Source organism: Ambystoma mexicanum, chromosome 6p, assembly GCF_040938575.1.
Source record: "Ambystoma mexicanum isolate Mex_15411 chromosome 6p, UKY_AmexF1_1, whole genome shotgun sequence".
Taxonomy (NCBI): Eukaryota; Metazoa; Chordata; class Amphibia; order Caudata; family Ambystomatidae; genus Ambystoma; species Ambystoma mexicanum.
This window is the reverse complement of record NC_090935.1, coordinates 225,540,088-225,560,361: the sequence shown is the minus strand read 5'-3', so window position 1 is coordinate 225,560,361 and position 20,274 is coordinate 225,540,088. Positions and strand designations below refer to the sequence as shown.

The 20,274-nt window shown below is 43.6% G+C and overlaps 1 protein-coding gene across 3 annotated transcripts in view; it reads right to left on the bottom strand.

Moving 5' to 3' along the window:
• Nucleotides 1–17,818, bottom strand: part of ARK2N (arkadia (RNF111) N-terminal like PKA signaling regulator 2N) — a 430,001-nt gene extending 412,183 nt beyond the window's left edge. The window contains exon 1 of one of the 3 annotated variants that reach the window (XM_069626912.1): nt 17,647–17,818. The gene's annotated coding sequence lies outside the window, so the exon portion shown is untranslated. The remainder of the gene's footprint in view (nt 1–17,646) is intronic. The other 2 variants (XM_069626911.1, XM_069626913.1) reach the window with 2 other exon arrangements.
• Between the last annotated feature and the right edge of the window lie 2,456 nt (nt 17,819–20,274).

The window sequence follows — 20,274 nt, the reverse complement described above, 5'->3', positions numbered from 1 at the left end:
TAATTGTGGAAAATGTGATGCTGTGAGGAAAAATTCCAAGTTGGAAACAAATATTATGCCACCTCGTAAACCAGCCGTCTTCTTGTTTCCAAAGCATCTCGAAATGAAAGAAGCTTGTCAATCCAAGTTTGACTCTAAGATTGCTCTAAGATTGACTTAACTCAGTCCAACTGTTCCCAGCCACAAAAATGCCCCGGAGGACTTCTATTCACAGAGTGTACATAGAACCTATGCCTCAACTTCACCAAGTGTAGAGTTACATAGTGCGACAGAAACTACAGATACAGATACACGTGTTTCACAAAAACAATCTGTACTGTCTGATACTGAAGAAAGTAGAGTTCCTGACAATAACCAAAAATCAAAGGAAAAAGAGTGTCGATAAATCAAGCGAGGTGAGAAATCAGAATAGAGTAGCAAGGACTTTGCATTCCTTAGCACAAACTGGTCATCCAATTACTAATCCCCGCTATGACGAGGCAGCAAAAGAAGCATGCTTAACTAACACCTAAAAGCAGACTTTGTTAATGCGGGATCTTTTAAATGTTAGCTTTACGGAGAGGTTTGCCAACTCTCATGAAAAAAGTAAAATAAGAAACCTAGCCAAATCAGAAAAATATATATTCTTGTAAAACGAAATTCTATAAAAAAAAGACAAGCACGCCTCAGCAAAAAAAAAAAAAAAAGAGCAGCTTCAATGCAGCTTGATGGAATGACAGAGGAGACATCAAATAATTTGACAAGAACTACAAATAATAAATCAATTCCAGCTGTGGGCACCTCTCATTCACACAATTTGCCAAATGAAACTCCAGGAACTGATAACCATAGTCTGTCAAATAAATCAAAGTGAAATGGATAACGAGGCAAACAGAAGAAATATATCAATTGCAGCGGGCATACCAATACATAACCATGTCTTGGCTACAACATTGATTGCGCTTCTGCCATTTATGAAACTTTACGAATCTCTTCATGATGCCCTTAAGGACCAGAGCTCCAGATTAGGTTCCTTAAATACCAAAATGCTAGACCTAGAAAAATGTACGCGTCATCTGAAACAAAGACTCGATTTAGAAGCAGAATCTACACACAAACGTTAAAATAGACTGAGTGACTAGCCAGAAATGAATGCAGAGAAAAAGCGGAATTGATGCAGAGCTAGAATGCATAAAGTGGATAAAACATAATGTCATCACAAATAAAGACGATTGTAGCCATGGTTGTAAGAGAACTGTTGGAGAAAAATGTTCAGCAGGTTATTCTCAGATAATGGTAAACTCAACAAAGGATTCCCTACAGAAAATTACTACAGTAAGTGCGGCCGCATGTTAAATACAGTGTTACCATCGGGAGAAGTTGAAAAATCTGTAAGAAAAATGGCAGTATATTAACAGCTGATCGTAAACAAAATAAAAGTTCTCCACCTAACATTCAGGCTGATGGGCTCACAGCTAAAAATAGAACTCGATGTGTCGAACTACAGAGCAAAAGTAGACGCTGTAAACGAATCATCTGCTGCGGCTGAAGAATCGGTTTTGCCTACTGACCAACTGGAGATCCAAAAGAAAATGTCCAATAAAGCCAAGACTTTCGTTCGGAATATTCACTTGGGTGGCTAACTCTATATGGTTGTCTAAAATTTCACATCAGCACAGCAAAGAGAAGACTGGAAGCAACCGACGGCAAAGAAAACCACAGGTGGCAAAATGCCTCGCTCAAATACTGCAAAACAATTTATAAGAAACCTGACAAAACCGCCAAAAAAAATGGGTATATTTGTATCAACAACGTCTGACGCTGTGGGTGTATCAGCAGGGATGTCCGTGATGTGGTCCACCCCACTCAAACCCTGAGAGTCTTTTAACTCCCCTTCCTCCTCACCTGATGAAGACGAGAAGTCCAACTTCCTTCCACGAGGTCGACGAGTAAAAGTCCTCCTCTCCTTGTGTAGATAGGGTCTGCCTCGGGAGGAAGCCACCGCGACCCTTTGGGAATGAATTCGCGGGGACTCTCCCCCGCGACAGACAAGTGCGGCAAGGGGAAAAGCCTAACGGCACAAAAACCCCTTTGGAGTGTTGGTATCCGATGATACGGAACGAGAGGAATATCCAAAGCCAGCTGGAATGCGGGATACCGGCAAAACTGACGGTAGGGAGAGGCAATGAAGGTAGAGCAGGGGGGTGTAGGCCAGAGAGAGGAACTATAACAAGTAAGGTAAGAGGAAAAGAAGGGAGGAGAGCAACCGTGCCCGAGTACACGAAGGAGCACCGGTATGAGAGAGAGAGGATAACGGGAGAAATATAGGATAGGAGCGGAACTCCGCTAAGCGAGAGAACTGTGGAGCGCACGCAACAAAGAAGAATTCAGAAGTTGCAACGCGCCAAACCGCCGAGCGTGAACAGAGAAGTACACGCAGCGGCGGCTATGTTGGAAAGGACTAGAACGTAAACAGCGCTAGTGAGCACAACGTGGCGGCACGGTCTGAAGACCGCCATGTTTCCACCTCTTCCATAACCGCCAGAACCCAGCGGTTGTGAAAATTTGAGAGACACTCCAAAACAAGGAAAGGCAAATAAAGCGTTGCAAGAGGTGACGACGCAGCGCCTTTAAATGGAAATCCAAATAAAAGACAACGAGTTAAGCACGATGATGGTGAAGATGGAAATTCACTCTCCTTGATTGAAACGTGAATTCTCAACTTATTCTGTAGATAAAGAGGACATTTGTTGATGTTCCATCAATAAAAGCGGTCAGCGGTTTTACATAAAAACAAAACAAATATAACAGTACCTTTGCTGCTTGTCAAGGTACCAGAAAACGGATAATATGTGAGGAAGCTGAAGTAAGTGTTGAAGACAGTCAGGATTTATCAGATACACAGGCGGTACATGAGAGGTGTAAAGATGTTCAGGAGCCCTCATGCATAGAAATAGATATATTGAGGAAAAATTAAGCTTGAACTTGAACCCAAAACTAACGAAAGCTCAATCGATCAAACAAGCACTGCAGACCAAGGTTGCTCCCAACAAGCAAGACCCTTTAGTGGTGGCCAGTCTGTGGAAAATACAGTTAGAAAATATCTTAAATGAAAAAAAACGAGAATTTAAACCAACGTAACGTGATGATATATTATTCCCTACAGTTCCCCTGGATAGGGCATGAGCCCTTTATCGTCTGCAGGACCATCTCCCTGCTGCCGAATTACGACCGAAACTGATGCGATGGAGACCAGCCTCATTGCTTCTCCCCTGCAGCTTTCCTGTTGAAGCTGTATTATCCTTGTAACCAAAAAGGTATTGGATACATGTGCCCCGGACGCAAGATTTATATTTTCTGAATATTCGTAGCATTTCGTGCAACGCTACTTGCACACACTCCAAGATGGCTGCCGCCCTGATGTCCCTAATCATCGGACTGCCGCGCACCAGTATTTACTCCCGGGCCCCCGACCAGAGGCGGAAGCCGGGCGTTCTAATCAAAAACCGTGAGATTAAGGGTCTGTCTGCGGCTGTCCGCGGTGTGGGCATGAGGAGCCGCATCCTCGTCTCCCTGAACAAAACCACCCTCCTTTAACCAGCACTGAAAACACTTTGATGACCAGCCTAGCACAACTGAGTAAAACATGCAATAAAGCAGGACTATTGCCCGCATGACATGCACAGAAATACACTGCTTGCTTGTGTATTACTATCCAGGGTTTAAACAACGAGCAACTCACTGCAGTACTCATTATGAACACTACCGATTTGTACAGTTGCTCAGTACTCGATTACCGTAAAATGTTCGAAATAGACTATAGCAACGACGACTTTTTTTTAAAAAACTTTTTTGGTTTATTCAACCTTTAAAAAGAAAAGAAAACACAAACAACAACATGTCCTTATCCATTTCCCTCCCCGCCCTTCTACACACAATATTTCACCAATCACATCAATCTGTGTGTCTAGGCCATTTGCACTGCAAAGATTAATTCGGCTCTAGGCACCTAAATTGGTTCCTGCATATCCAGCCGAGTTTTTACGACCTGGAGCAAAGTTATCAGATTGAATAATACTGTTCTGTTGGAGCCTTCGAAGAACATTTCCCACCATTCTTCCATGCTCCTTGAAATAACATAAATGAGTGGAGAAAAAATGCGTCCTCTCTTTCTCAAATCTCGGGCATGGCATAATCAAATGCTTTAAAGTTTCTCTAGCAAGATTACAAAAGCGACACATTTGATCAATGTTTACGTACTTTGGCCAAGAACTTACACATTTTGTACTTAGTGCATTTAATCTAAATCTCATATACAGGGCCCTTGCGTGCTGATTTGGCAGGCACGTTAAATAGGAATTGCGTTGATTGAAAGCTTTCGCCTCGCCTGGGACTTCGTGCATTAATTTACACTTAACTCTTAGGTCACAGGTCTTAATCCAATCCAGCCGCCAGATCTTCAACTTTGCTGCCGCCGGGTTTTCCAATAGCATAGCAGTAGTGATATCATACTCGCCTAACAGGTCTTGACATAACTGATTCCACTTGGCGAGGATCGTATAGTCTTTCGCAGTATCAGGCATGTGCACAATTAGAAATTGGGGTGCCGGAGTCTTTAACATCGTTTTACGATAAGGCTCAACAAGTTCCATAAAACTCTTGCATGTATTGAGATTAGACCAAGCTCGTACTGTATACAAACGGTTGCGATACCCCTCGGTAAGTGAAGTACCCGAGACCAAAAGATGTTTTCTAATGAGTTCCATAGTTTATTGGAACAGCCAAAGGCGTTTTCACCTCCGTAAATTAGACTCGGCACCACTTTCTGTTAAAAAAACATAATTGTCGGCTTCAACGAAAATTTGCCATATTTGTTGTTAATCAGACATGCTTGGCTTGCCAGTTGCCGACACTTGCTTTTCACCACTTCTGTCCACGGTGCATCGTTTCTGCTTGCACTGATGGTCATGCCTAGATATTTCGTATGTTTTACGAGCTGGATGCGCTCATTGGCGATGTACCAATTCTCTTTCGACCCCTTACCAAGCGCTTCTTGAAGATTCCCCAATGTCAAAATTTCTGTTTTTAGTCTGTTCATTTACATTTTATTTAATTTGATGTTATGTAGCTATCTATAAGATTCATTTTTCGCTGAAGACCTATTGGCGTCTGGTCTATTAAGACAAGATCGTCAGCGTATAGCAGATAGTTAATGGGTACTCCATGGATTTTAGGGGGAAACAGACTATTGCCACAGAAGATCTTGTTCACATCGGATATAAACAGGTTGAATATAGTTGCTGCCAAGGAACAGCCCTGCTTCACACCCTTAAATGTGTTTATTTTTGCAGACAGAGTGCCCTTCAAGTCCAGACGAACTCTAATGGACGTTTCCGAGTGCAGTTCCTGAATTGCACCCATCAAACTAGGCGGACAGTCCCATTTAACCAATTTTTCCCACATCCTCTCTCTGTTGATACTATCAAAAGCCTGCGAGAGGTCAATCAGAGCCAAATAGATTTTTGTATTAGTTCTGAGTGCCTCCATCTTTAGCAGATTTAGTAGCAACAAGTTAAGGCCACAACCTACACCTCTTACAAATCCAGCTTGTCTCTGGTCTATGTGATTAGAATCTTTTGTCCACCTCACAAGTTTGCGTTGAAGCAGAGTTGCGTAAATCTTCCCCACAACATCAAGAAGCACTATCGGACGATAGTTTTTAGGATTACTTCGATCGCCCTTTTTAAAGATGGGAACCACGATAGAACTTTTCCATGAGTTGGGGGTAGAACCGCTCATTGCAATACGATTGAATAGAGTGACACAAAAGTCTGCCCATAGTTCTGGATTGCTTTTGATTGTGTAATTAGTTAGTCCGTCGGGGCCCGGCGCTCTGGATTCACGCAGTCCATTGATTATTGATAGAATTTCACCTCTTTCAAATTGTAGGTCCCATTTGGATTCAGACAAAAGGACACGGGCACTTGGTGGATCGTTTTTGCCAAATAATGCAGAATAAAATTCTACCTAGGCTTGTTCACTAACAGCATTAGCCTGTAACGCGTATTGAGGTGTTACACAGTCGTTTCATACACTCCAAAATTCCGCTGAATTGCGTCCCTCCATTTTTGCCATAATCTTCTAAGTCATTTTGCAATATAATAGCCGCGTGTGACTTAAGCCAATGTTTGTATTTTTGTTTAATCATTCTTCAAATCTGTTTTGCATTTATATTGGAGGTGTTTTTGATTTTCCTTAATTCCCGTCTCATCAGGCGTTTATGCTGCAACACACGAAGGTCAAATTTGTGTTTAGGATGCAATTTGACATGGCTCAGTTTAGATCTTCTTTCTTCAAATTGAACTAAAAGATGTTGGTAATCAAGAGCCTCAGTATTTCTTTTGAATTTTGATGTTATAGACGCTACTTCAGTATCCAGAAGATTAAGTCGAATCCTGCTTGAGCCTGTATTTACCAAGAAAGGCCATATTGACTGCGGGCAAGTGCCTTTTTTGTTAAGTGTCAGTTGCACCATTCGTGATCACTATGAAACATTTTTTGGACATTTAAATGCAGGACTCTCTTAAGAAGATTTCCTGTTACAAAGATATAGTCAAGTACTGATGTTGACTCCTCTCTTCTCCAGGACGGCTGCGCAGGCATATCGCCTGCAGTGTTGCCATTTAACATATGCATAGCACGCAAGTCCATTTCACCGCACCATTGAGCTGCCTTAGGTTCGAGATGAGATTTCTCATTCAGACAGACCAAGTTCAAGTCGCCACAAACAATCGGATCTAACGGAGATTCTTTCCCAAGGAGGTCATCAATCACAGTTGTCACAGTGTCAAGAAAAGACGATGCATATTTGTTTCGATGGTTCCAGTATACATTAATAATGTATAAGCGGTCAATGTTGCTTTCGTTATATTGAGTTATGCCAATTGTTGAGAATTGACTGAAAGGAGACAGGTTCTGGGAATCTATAATCCTGAATCCAGCCGCCTTTCTCACTGCTGTCAACAAGCCAGACATGGGTCTTCCTTTGGCTTGGCGAATCGCCGGATTACAAGCAATTTCAAAACCCTCTAAAAGAGGACTAGTGCTTAGCCAAGTTTCCTGTAGGCATAGCAGATCCAAGTTAGTTGCCCATGATGTTTGAAACAAATGGCTAAAGCCTCTAGTGTTCCAGGAAGCCAGTCGGCAGGAATTTTTTGTCTCGGACGCCTGGCGTTATTTATTCCCACTTTTATTTAGAGATCCTGCGAGCCAAGACCAATCAGATTCTTCTTGAGTTAAAGCAGTCTCACGTGTACTCTCAACGATCGTCCGGGGCCACATATGGAATTGACTTTTATGCAAGTGCCAAAGTTTCACACTCTCCCTAAAATGACTGCAATATATTGGCCATGTTATTGTTACTCGCATTCTGCAACTATTCAGGAAAATGTATATAACCGAAGTAACTGTATGTCACACTTTATACCTCTAACACATTTACAATAAGGTAAATCACTAGAATTTGCATATGTTTATGCAAGGAATATTATCTCACATGTATCAACTGTATAACTCACCTATAGATATTTACTAGTTGAAACAAGCAATCTTGGCCATCCACTGCTATCTCTACCTACCTAGCCTAACCCAGATCAATTGTACCAGTAAGTGACTGCCACTATTGTGCCAATCCATTACAAGTAATTAGATATGCAGCCTGTTGTACCTTCATCATGTTTCCTTTCAGGATCATACCCGCCGATCTGCCCTGCACAGGATCTCACTTCACCACCCACCTAGACGGTCTCAGTAGACCAGCATGCCCCAGACACTACCCTATCCCCTGTCCCACCCCATTCCTTCCCAACATAAAGCCATTCCACTCCGACCATGACCAGATTCATCCTTTGATGGAATTGAGTAGTATCCAAAAAGCTAGAACATCCTACTATGTACTCCCACCAGAAATAACAAACCAAAAAGGAATTCCGACCAAAATCTAGGCACAGTGAGATGTGACCAACTTCTATCACAGACGCAACCCACTTCATTCCGTCTCAATACAGACCATACCAACATCAAACAATGTAATCTGAGCCTAACTCAGCTTGCCACCAGGAATCAAAAGCTCAGGTCGCATACCTTTAAATCCAGGCCATCTCTCAATGGAAGACTACACCCACGATTCCGACAACGGAACTCCCACCTAAATTGCTGAAAAAGACCTCCACACATGCTAGTAAGCGTCAAGCTACCCCAAACAAAGCCAGCAACTCCCACACAACACCCAAACCACAAACTCAACCCATTACTGAACTCAAATTAGCACTCCTTAACACACGATCCATAGCTGCCCATGCCCCAGAAATACATGATTACATAACTGATCATGATCTAGATATGTTCATAGTGACAAACTTGGCTCCACCAGGCCTCTGGACCTACCCTCACCATTTCCATACCACTGAATTACACTATCCTCCGAACGGATAGACCCGGGGCGGGCAGGGGGTTGTGGGGGTGATTGTAGCCATTATTGCAAAAACCCATCTCAAACTAAGAGCATGCCCCATAGATAATCCAGAGGGATTCGAAATGCTAATCGCAAAACTTGCTACCAACCACAAAACCACTATTAACCTAGTAACGATATATAGAGCACCAACAAAACAAAAAAAAAAAACTCAGTCCGACATAGATATACCACTACTACTTACTCCACTGATCAAACCTAAAACAAAATGTATCGTCCTTGGAGACCTAAATATCGGGTTCAACAATAGCCATGATCACAAAGCAGAAGCGTTACAGAACGCATTCAAAGACATGCTATTCACACAACTGGTGAATGTGCCTAACCACAATAAAAGGGAGAACCTTGGACTGGGTATTATTCACTCAATACCCCAGTCTCCATAGAAACAATCACCCCTCTACCCTGGACAGATCACCATAGCATTAAATTCTCATGTATCGAACTTGTGCTGCTCAAACCAACCACTCTGGAAACCTATGTAACCAGATATATTTGCAAACTCTCAGCTGAAAACCTTAACCCTATTCTAAAGAATACCCTAACAGACAAACTGATTACTAATGACAACCCAGATACCTATCGTACCTGCCTCACAAATACAATAGATACCCTAGCACCCTGTGTCACAAAAACTAGACGCTCGGACAAAAAAAATGTAAACAAAAATAAAATCTTCATTCTGGTTTGACGAGGAACTAGTAGTGCTTAGGTGCATTAAACGCTTGTATGAGCATCGCTACACCAAATCTCAAACTCATGAAACAATGGAAGCCTTCGATTCTGCAAATAAAGCTTATAAGGCAGCCATCATTGCACACAAATTTAATGCCATCAATACAGGGATCTGTAATGCATCCTCAGACGCAAAATAAACTCTTCTCCATCCTCAAGGAGTTGGAAAGAAAACCCCATACCGATCAACCACCCTGCTCAACCAAGTAAAGAATGGTGCACTACCATTCAAGATACGCTTGCCAATTAAATCCAACTATTACAAAAGAAAATCACCACCAAAATGAGCATACTAGCAGAAGAAAACACTTGGCAGAAGCTAGCGCCAGTCCTATAGTAAGTAATACCCATATCTTCTATTTCTCTTCAGTTACCCAAGAAACAGTACTTAATACCATAGGCTTCCAGCTGCAAAGGAGACACTCTCCCAGCACATTTAATCAAAATATGTGCTCCTACCCTCAGCCCTATCCTCACCAATTTTGTCAATGCATCCTTCAGCCCCAATCTGGTCCCGGCCAATATCAAAAAAGCCTTGGTCACACCACTACTAAAAAAAGCCAGCGCTCGACCCGCTAATCCCAACCAACTATAGGCCCATAACCACGGTGCCATTCCTTCTCAGAATCATTGAATTTGGTTATAAGCTATTTTATCAAACTCATCTCGAACAGAATAGACTCCTAGGAGCTAGACAATCTGGGTTCAGACTGAACCATAGTACTGAAACTGCTCTCACTGACCTCAAAATAAAAATAGAAACCATCAGAGACTCTGGAAATGGCCATATTACTGCTACTAGACCCATCAGCAGTGTTTGACCTTGTAGACCATGACAAACTCTGTGATAAACTAGCATAAGATTTCAGCTTCTCTGCCGATACCACCCTCTTAAATTGTTCCTAGCTGATCGAATATCCAGAGTCGCCATTGAGAAAGATGCGGCTGACCCCACAGCAGTCCCCATCGGAATACCCAAAGGATCATGTCTCTCCCGTACCCTGTACAATGCCTATAACAAACTCCTATTCTCAGCCTTAGATGACATAGGTGTCATCTACACTAACTTTGCAGATGACACCTAGATCCTCAGCACTATCACCGGGGACTATGCCGAAGACCTCCAGACCATCAACAAAATGTACTTTATCATTCAAAACTGGATGGCACTGAATAGCATCCGTCTTAATGATGAGAAGACAAGAGATCCTCTTCGTAGGCTCCCAAGCCAGGATTGGTTCTCTCCACCTTGACTAGACACATACCAACATAGACGGCACCTTGATATCAGTACTCAAGCATGTTAAAACTCTTGGCATCTATCTAGAGGCCACCCTCACCATGAGTAAACACATATTAGCCAATATTCTCTCACTTTGGACAATCAGAACTGAAGACATCGCAATAGTGGAATATGCATCAGATAGCCATTCCGACTGGGTGATACGGCATCTTAATTCTAAACAGATGAAACAGAAGTCCCAAACTGTTCAATCTCAGCAAGCACCAGACAATCAAGAAACAACTGAACAAAGTAGGAAATCAATGTGGGCCCAGTTAAAATCTAATTCCGTAGTAACTTCTGCCTATGAAAAAAAAGCAAAAGATTCAAGTGCTGCTACTCAGATGCAGTAACAACAGAAAGCGCATCATTAGCTAATGTCGAAAATAAGCCTCATTTACTTTGATATCCTGGAACACCAAAGGTTTTTCACATCTGTTTCTAACCTCGAACTATATACTGCCTACAAGAAACATGGCTCTGCAAGAAACCTGTAAGAGATGGGTATTCCATATGGATGAATGCAGCCAAAAAAAACATCCATGGACGCCCATTTGCCGGTTTTATTACGATGGTGAAAAACAATGCCAGATGGAAAGTGATGTCATCGATAAATCCTAATATATTTGTGCAGGCGACATTATTACACCACAAAGTGAAAGAGCCACAAATGAGTCAGCAATTAGTTATTATAAATGCATACTGGAACCCATCAATGATTTCTTCAGGGCACTTTATTAAGTCAGTGACCACCATAATTGATGAACTACGACAATCCAGCGTTTATTATATGTGGGGACCTAAACTATTTGTGGTTTGACAAAAATAAACAGCTGAAACCTGATAATACAAAGAATATAGTACAAAAAGCTGACAGAGGACTATGGTGGAAACCTGAGTTGTTAAGCAGAAACTGTTCAATGCTCAATGGATATACTAAAGGAGACATTCCTCCTGCATTTACCTGGCATCGGAATCAAAGTAACAAAATCAGATGATAAACGGGTATCTAGAAATTTGATCAATACAGTTGAACAATTAACAACGACAAATAACACAAAGTGTGATCACAATATGGTTGATAGTAACTCTGCAACTAAACAACTAAACAGAGGTACCGTTGTGTCAAAATATCTAGGGACGGTGGAAATTAATAATGGAGCTAACAGAGTGCGAATTGATTCCAAACAAATGTTCTCTTTGATCTCTGAACTGTTCGTCTCTAATGAACAGGAACTGCAAGTGAATTATGTGCCGCTACTATTGCAATTTAAATGCAGTCATGGAGTAGGTCTAAGAGTTGCTCGCAGCTATGAACATCCATTTAGAGCCACCGTTTGTGAAGCAAAAACCTTTTGCACAAAGACTTTAAGATCTAAATAAATGCAATTCTGGAAAGAAAGTAGAAATAAAGTGGATGCTATCAAAAAAAGAAACCAGAAATTGGTTAAAATCATTTGAAAAAATCTGTGATCAAGAAATGATATGATATGGCATTTGTAATGCGCCTGTAGACAAGTGTTTCAAGGCGCGACGTGGCGGGGGGGGGACAAGGGGAGACAGACAACGATCCTACTAGGCCAGGTGTCATTCAGATCGTGCAAGTGCAAGGGTAGAGGGGAAGGGAAAAGTGCATGGGGGAAGGGGAGAGGGGAAAGTGCAGTACAGGGTTATTAGCATACAGCATACAGGATAAACAACAAGAGCCAGCTGGTGGCAAGTGCGAGGTAAGTGCAGACAAGTGCTGGGAAGGGGGGCTGTAGGGATACAGACAGTCCCGCAGTGCAGGGGTTCCCGGGGAGGCAGTGCAGGGGAGAGTGGCTGGGACAAGGACCGAGAACAGTGAGTGGCCCAGTTGCAGATTCAGTGCAGTTTCAGTAGTATTAGCAGGGGAGAGGGGGAGAGAAAGCGGAGGCAAAGAGGAAGGTTTTGAGGTGCTTCCGGAACCAGAGATGGTTCTCCGCAAGTTTCAGGGAGGCAGGAAGGCTGTTCTAGAGGGAGGCCCCTGCAGCGGAGAGAGATCTGCCCCCAACTCGTGGTTTGGAGAAGCGGCTGACCCTGAGGGAGTTGGAGGCGGATGAGCGAAGAGCTCGAGAAAGAAGATATTTAGGAAGAGAGAGTTGAAGGTATTTTGGCCCAAGGCCCCAGACGGCCTTGTGGACAATGCAGAGGGTTTTGAACTTGATCCTCGCAGTCACTGGGAGCCATTGTAGTGATTTCAGTCCTGGAGAGATACGGTCCCTGGGCTTGAGGCCAAGGACAAGTCTCGCAGTCCTGTTCTGGATGAGTTGCAAAGGGCGGAGAGTAGAGGTGGCCAGATTTAGATAGAGGCTGTTACAGTAGTCCAGCTTCGAGAGAACCAGGGCTCTAGAGACAGTGAGCTTCTGGAGGAAGGAGAGGAATGGAAGGCTACCTCTGAGGAGGTGTAGCTGGTAGTGTGACTTCTTAGAGACGTCGGATATGTGAGGAGAGAAGGAGAATGTGGAGTCGAAGATGACCCCGAAAGAAAGGGCAGAACAGATTTTACAGCTGATTGTGAAAAATGATAGCCAGCAAATTTGGGAAATAATAAACAAAGGTGTTTTGAATCAACAATACTATCAAACGGAGTGAACGCATCTGATTGGGTAAACTCATTTTTCTGCAGTTTTTCAGGGAGACAGTATTGACTCAGTAAGAAGTCATTTACCTACCACAGTAAGGTGGAACTTTGATGAATCATTAGAGGACATACAAGCTGCAATCCAGAAATTAAAGAACTCTATAGCAGTTCGCATATCAAATGGCCTATTGAAATCTAACAATGCCACCTGGGCTCCATTTAATAGAATTGCAGTGACGAGCGAAATCCCAGACTAATGGCGAACAGCTGTGATCTTACCACTGTTCAAGAAGGGCAATTGTGACGACCGAGCAAACTATCGTCCGATAGCCCTTCTTGACACCATTGGGAAAATATTGGCCAATGTTCCTACAAGAAAAACGTACCAAATGATCTTCACATATCAAGATACTTGATGAACGTCAAACAGGCTTTACAAAAGGTGTGGGCACTGAACTAAATCTACTCCTGCTTAATATATTGAAATTGGAAGCAATAAGAGGGAGGAAAAAGTTGTTCCTGGCCTTTAATCGACCTAAAGCAGGCGTTCAATAGTTTAAATAGACAACTGCTATGGAGAAAACTTCAAGATTGGTCTGGCCCAAATGAGTTACTTCAACCTGTCATATCACTACACACTAAAACTTCAATCAGAGTTCGGCTTAATGCACTTACAGATTCATTCAGAACACCAAAATGGGTGAAGCAAGGGTGCCCATTGGCGGCATTACTTTTTAAACTCTTTATCGCAGACCTACCATTTGCTCTGCAAGACGTGAAGTCTTTTCCGCAGATGATAAAAGATCATCAAATCAGCTAGGTCATTTATGCTGATGATATAGTGTTAATTGACTCCACCCAAATCAGACTACAAAGGCTTCTATCTGCTCTCCACAAATTCCTGCAGCAGAATGACTTAGGAATAAATGTCAAAAAATCTAAAATCGTGACATTTGGACCAAAAGTGGGAAAATGTGACAAATGGTCAGTTGCAGGCAAGCTGCAGACAGTATACGATACTTGGGATTTCTATATAACAAATCCATTATAGAATGGTGCTGGGTTCAGGATTTGACGATGCAGATGAAAATGTTTGCTCTGCAGGGTCGGAAACTGCATGCCGCCTATGGCAAATGTACATTGAAATCACTCTTGCTTTTCTATCTGCAAAAAGTAGTTTTGACTATAACTTTTGGTAGTGAAGCTGGCTGAAATATCAATGAGAATGTGTGGAATCAACTAGAAGGTCGATTTTGGCAAAAGGTACTCAATCTCCCATCAAATGCCTCTATGAAAGCCATTCGATATGAATTGTGCATCTACTCATATACGGGAAAGTCCTGTGGAAATCCGTTGCAGCTTACAGGAAAATGTGCCTTGACCCACTGTCTAAACCATTTGAGATCTTACGACACGTAAACACGAGTTTTCTAGGCATTTGGGTGACGAAGATAAAAAGTATCCTACATGATGCTGATGCGCCAATGTAAACAGTGTTGTCAAATCCACAAGCTGCAAAGAAAAAGCTAAGGGGGTGGATTTGGGCAATAAAGACAGAAAAACCCAATAACCTTGCTTCTACATTCAAAAGATGATCTTGTGGTACACGGCGATCAGACGCAGAGCTATTCGATTAAATTTCCCTCACATTACCACAGAGATCAATTTTTAAGATTGCGTTTAAATATGTATAAAACTAAAGAGATGGCATTTCTGAAACATGATAAAGAGACAACTACAACGATCAAGTGGGGTAAGAAATTGAGGGGGGCCCTCGTTTGGGGGGCATGGCATCCGCTGTGGGCGTGGCCTAAAAGTGCACAAATCATAGTAGGGTGCGCAAACAAATATATAAATGTAGTGAGCATTTATATATTTGTATGCGTACTACTATGGTTTGTGTTTTTCAAACCTTCTTTTATAAACGTAGCAATGTTACATATTTCTATGTTTATAAAAAGGTGGCTTGAAAGTGTACAAACCACAGTAAGTTACGCACACTTGTGTGCTTACCTTACTATGGTTTGTGTACTTTTCAAGCCGCCTTTTATAAACATAGACATTTGTAACATATTTCTATGTTCATAAAAGATGGCTTGAAAAGTACAAGCCATCTTTTATAAAGCGTAGAGGACGGACAAAACCCAAGGTGGTTTTGTCCGTCGACAAAGCTTTAAAAAAGATGCCTTGAATTGTGTACGTTTCAAGCCGTCTGTTATAAACGTAGAAATATTTCTATGTTTATAAAAGATGGCTTGAAACGTACACATTTCAAGGCATCTTTTATAAAGATTTGCCAAAGGAGACAGGCACCTCGGCCTCAGTGATCGCTGCTCTGAGCAAAGATCACTAAGCCCAAGACGTCTTTCACCCTCTGGGAACCCGCGGGCTCCGTGATATAATCTACATATTAGATCATGGAGCCTTCTGAGCAGAGATCACAGAGCCCAAGACGTCTTTCACCCTCTGGGAACCCGCGGGCTCCGTGATATAATCTACATATTAGATCATGGAGCCTGCAGGTCACAGAGGGTCAGTGACCTGGCGAGGGCAAACAAAGGAACTGTAACTTCCCCGATGACCCCTCAGATGGGGGGGTCATCAGGGAAGTTACAGTGACTGACAGAAGTGCCAGAGGCTGGCTGGCACTTCTGTCCACTTGCCTAACGTTACACTGGCGGGCACATCTCCAGTCGCGGCTGCGGCCGGATAATGCGTCCTGCCATGGCGTGGTGGGACCGGGCGGGGGCCGGCAGGGCCCCGGCTCAACCCCACTCTTTGGAGACTGGCGGGGCCCGGCCCCGGCCCACTTAAAGCACTCGTTGTAGATTCTGCAACATTGAGATTGAATCATCAAAACATCCAATTATCGAATGTGCAGAAATTTCGCCACAACGAAGTAAACACTTGATGAACTTCACCCCTCAAAACGAAAATATGGAAGCCTGGTGGAACTTAGTGATGTCAGGCACTAATTTTAAATTAACATGCACTGTAATTAACTACATGGACGCTATTATAGCTGGTAATGTATCACAGTTGGGGACGGTGTCTGTCGGTTTGGGAGGTGATGAGGACGACGATTGATGTGGTTTTTGCTTTCTGTCTGTTCTAGTTGTTGGAGAAGTTGATGAAGTAATGTAATGAAAAGTTTTGTTGTAGAAACTAAAATTACAATAAATATATGCATTGCATGTAAGCCTCAACTCAACCAACGTGCCGAAATACATTTTTTTAAAAGAGCTTACTTAAAATTGGGGCACAAACCAGAAGCAAAAAAGATCTGCCAGCATGGGGAATATACATTGTAAGGAAAAGCAAGAGAGTCACCACCTAACTTTTTTCACCAAAAACTGGTTAAGGAACCTACTATAAAATTGCTCGAGTCACAGAAAACAGTTTATGTACGTTTTCACCAACTGCAGAGAGAGAGAGCTCAGTCTTCCCTCTGCTTTTGCTGCAGACTGCGCAGCCAAGCTGAGTTACCTAACATGCAGGGTTTCAGTGCTGAAGATCCCTTTCTAGGTAGCGTCTGCACTGAGATAAACGTGCCTTCAACAGGAAGAATGCCCATGGACACAGCACCGACTCCAACCCTGATGCTGCTGGCAGACTACCCTACTCCGGACATGAAGAAACGAGGGGCATTAACCATGCATATCTACCCACCATTTTTAACCGACGTATTCAACCATTCATCCACCAAACAAATCATATTCGTCCACTCAACCATATCAATTCATTCATCTACCTATCCAACCATGTTCATTAACTCGCTATTCGTCAATATTCATCCATTCAGCCATACTGACCCACACGATCATTCACCTAATCATTCATCCACCCATATTCGCTCACTCACCTTACGCCTTCAGCCATTGTATCCATCTATCTACCCTTCCAATCAGTCATCCACCAAAACACCCCCACTTAAAAAATGTCAGAGTTATTTATTGGCTTTAACATGTTTATGACTGGATTGTGCTGTGGAGCTAGAAGGCGGCCCGATTTTGCATACTGTGTAAACTTAGCTCTGCAATATGTGAGGGTGTAGGTTACAGTATAGAACACACTCAAGTTATATTTGCAAAAATTAGGACAATACAGAAAAGCACCGATCTTGGGCAAGCAATTGCAGGAGTACCAGAAATAGCCTGTGTATCAAGAAACACAACCATATACAGTAAGTAACCGTTCCTTGAGCAGTAGAGGGTTTTAATCCACAACAATGCACTCTGGGACTTGAAGTCTTGGATCACTTCAAAAGCAGGAACTAGAGAGCCAGATTACAATGATGTTTTAAAAAGAAATTCCACGTGTCCTCATCTCTCGATATATATAACGGGGCAAAAGTTGAGAGGAAAGAGGAGGCGCTTGATCAAAAAGCATAAGAACAAAAAGTGCATTCTCGTTTCAGAAAAACGACCCTCCAAGCACTCCCATGCAGTCCACTCAATTCAGGCATACACAACACAAACACTTGGATACACGTCAATTACAGCCAAAGTAACCAACCTGGACGTGTGTATTAGTTGCCCCCGCGGAGCCGTAAACAATCATTAATCGGTTTACGGATTTCACGCAAAACCAAGAAGCGGCCCGTGCCTGTCCCGAAAGGTAGTGTCTAGTTCCCATCCGAGAAACGGACCTATTCAACGCTCCGCCTCCTCCTCGTCACGTGCGGTGCACGTTACGTTCAAGCCGTGCACGTCGTAAAGTTCCTCCCCGAAAAAAGGACCCAGATACGCTCCGCCGCCTCATAGCCCTCAACACGTGAGTTTCACTAATACGTAGAACTAGAGGGCTAACACCCCACCACAAGCGGAGACAGCACTGGACGCCATACTGGTGGGAAAATGGTTGATACTAGTTCCCATCCGAGAAACGGACCATCGGTTGATAGGGCCATTTCTCAGATGGGAAATAGCTGCTTCAGTGTGAGTGAGCTAGTTCCCATTAGAGAAATGGCCCCTTTTTGCCCCCTGGTGGCTAAGTCCTGCATAATAATGGGAACTAGCCCACTCACACAGAGAAGGCTAGTTCCCATTAGAGAAATGGCCCTTTTGCCCCTAGTGGCCAAGTCCTGCATAATAATGGGAACTAGCCTACTCAAACTGAGAAGGCTAGTTCCCATTAGAGAAATGGCCCTTTTTGCTCCCCTAGTGGCCAAGTCCTGCATAATAATGCGAACTAGCCTACTCACACTGAGAAGGCTAGTTCCCATTAGAGAAATGGCCCTTTTTGCTCCCCTAGTGGCCAAGTCCTGCATAATAATGCGAACTAGCCTACTCACACTGAGAAGGCTAGTTCCCATTAGAGAAATGGCCCTTTTTGCTCCCCTAGTGGCCAAGTCCTGCATAATAATGCGAACTAGCCTACTCACACTGAGAAGGCTAGTTCCCATTAGAGAAATGGCCCTTTTTGCTCCCCTAGTGGCCAAGTCCTGCATAATAATGGGAACTAACCCACTCACACCGAGAAGGCTAGTTCCCATTAGAGAAATGGCTCTTTTGCCCCTAGTGGCCAAGTCCTGCATAATAATGGGAACTAGCCTACTCAAACCGAGAAGGCTAGTTCCCATTAGAGAAATGGCCCTTTTTGTTCCCCTAGTGGCCAAGTCCTGCATAATAATGCGAACTAGCCTACTCACACCGAGAAGGCTAGTTCCCATTAGAGAAATGGCCCTTTTTGCTCCCCTAGTGGCCAAGTCCTGCATAATAATGCAAACTAACCTACTCACACTGAGAAGGCTAGTTCCCATTAGAGAAATGGCCCTTTTTGGCCCTAGTGGCCAAGTCCTGCATAATAATGGGAAATAGCCCACTCACACAAAGAAGGCTAGTTCCCATTAGAGAAATGGCCCTTTTTGCTCCCCTAGTGGCCAAGTCCTGCATAATAATGGGAACTAGCCTACTCACACTGAGAAGGCTAGTTCCCATTAGAAAAATAGCCCTTTTTGCCCCTAGTGGCCAAGTCCTGCATAATAGTGGGAACTAGCCCACTCACACTGAAGCAGCTATATCCCATTAGAGAAAGTGCCCTCCGACCTGGAAAGGCAGAAAGGTCCTCTTGTCTAATGGGAACTAGCCCACTCACACTGAAGCAGCTATTTCCCATTAGAGAAAGGGCCCTCCGACCTGGAAAGGCAGAAAGGTCCTCTCGTCTAATGGGAACTAGCCCACTCACACTGAAGCAGCTATTTCCCATTAGAGAAAGGGCCCTCCGACCTGGAAAGGCAGAAAGGTCCTCTCGGCTAATGGGAACTAGCCCACTCACACTGAAGCAGCTATTTCCCATTAGAGAAAGGGCCCTCCGACCTGGAAAGGCAGAAAGGTCCTCTCGGCTAATGGGAACTAGCCCACTCACACTGAAGCAGCTATTTCCCATTAGAGAAACGGCCCTCCGACCTGGAAAGGCAGAAAGGTCCTCTCGGCTAATGGGAACTAGCCCATTCACACTGAAGCAGCTATTTCCCATTAGAGAAGCGGCCCTCCGACCTGCAGAGGCAGACAGGTCCTCTTGTCTAATGGGAACTAGCCCACTCAGACTGAAGCAGCTATTTCCCATTAGAGAAACGGCCCTCCGACCTGGAAAGGCAGAAAGGTCCTTTCGGCTAATGGGAACTAGCCCACTCACACTGAAGCAGCTATTTCCCATTAGAGAAGCGGCCCTCCGACCTGCAGAGGCAGAAAGGTCTTCTCTTCTAATGGGAACTAGCCCACTCACATTGAAGCAGCTATTTCCCATTAGAGAAACGGCCCTCCGACCTGCAGAGGCAGAAAGGTCCTCTTGTCTAATGGGAACTAGCCCACTCAGACTGAAGCAGCTATTTCCCATTAGAGAAAGGGCCCTCCGACCTGGAAAGGCAGAAAGGTCCTCTCGGCTAATGGGAACTAGCCCACTCACACTGAAGCAGCTATTTCCCATTAGAGAAACGGCCTTCCGACCTGGAAAGGCAGAAAGGTCCTCTCGGCTAATGGGAACTAGCCCACTCAAACTGAAGCAGCTATTTCTCATTAGAGAAACGGCCCTCCGACCTGGAAAGGCAGAAAGGTCCTCTTGTCTAATGGGAACTAGCCCATTCACACTGAAGCAGCTATTTCCCATTAGAGAAACGGCCCTCCGACCTGGAAAGGCAGCAAG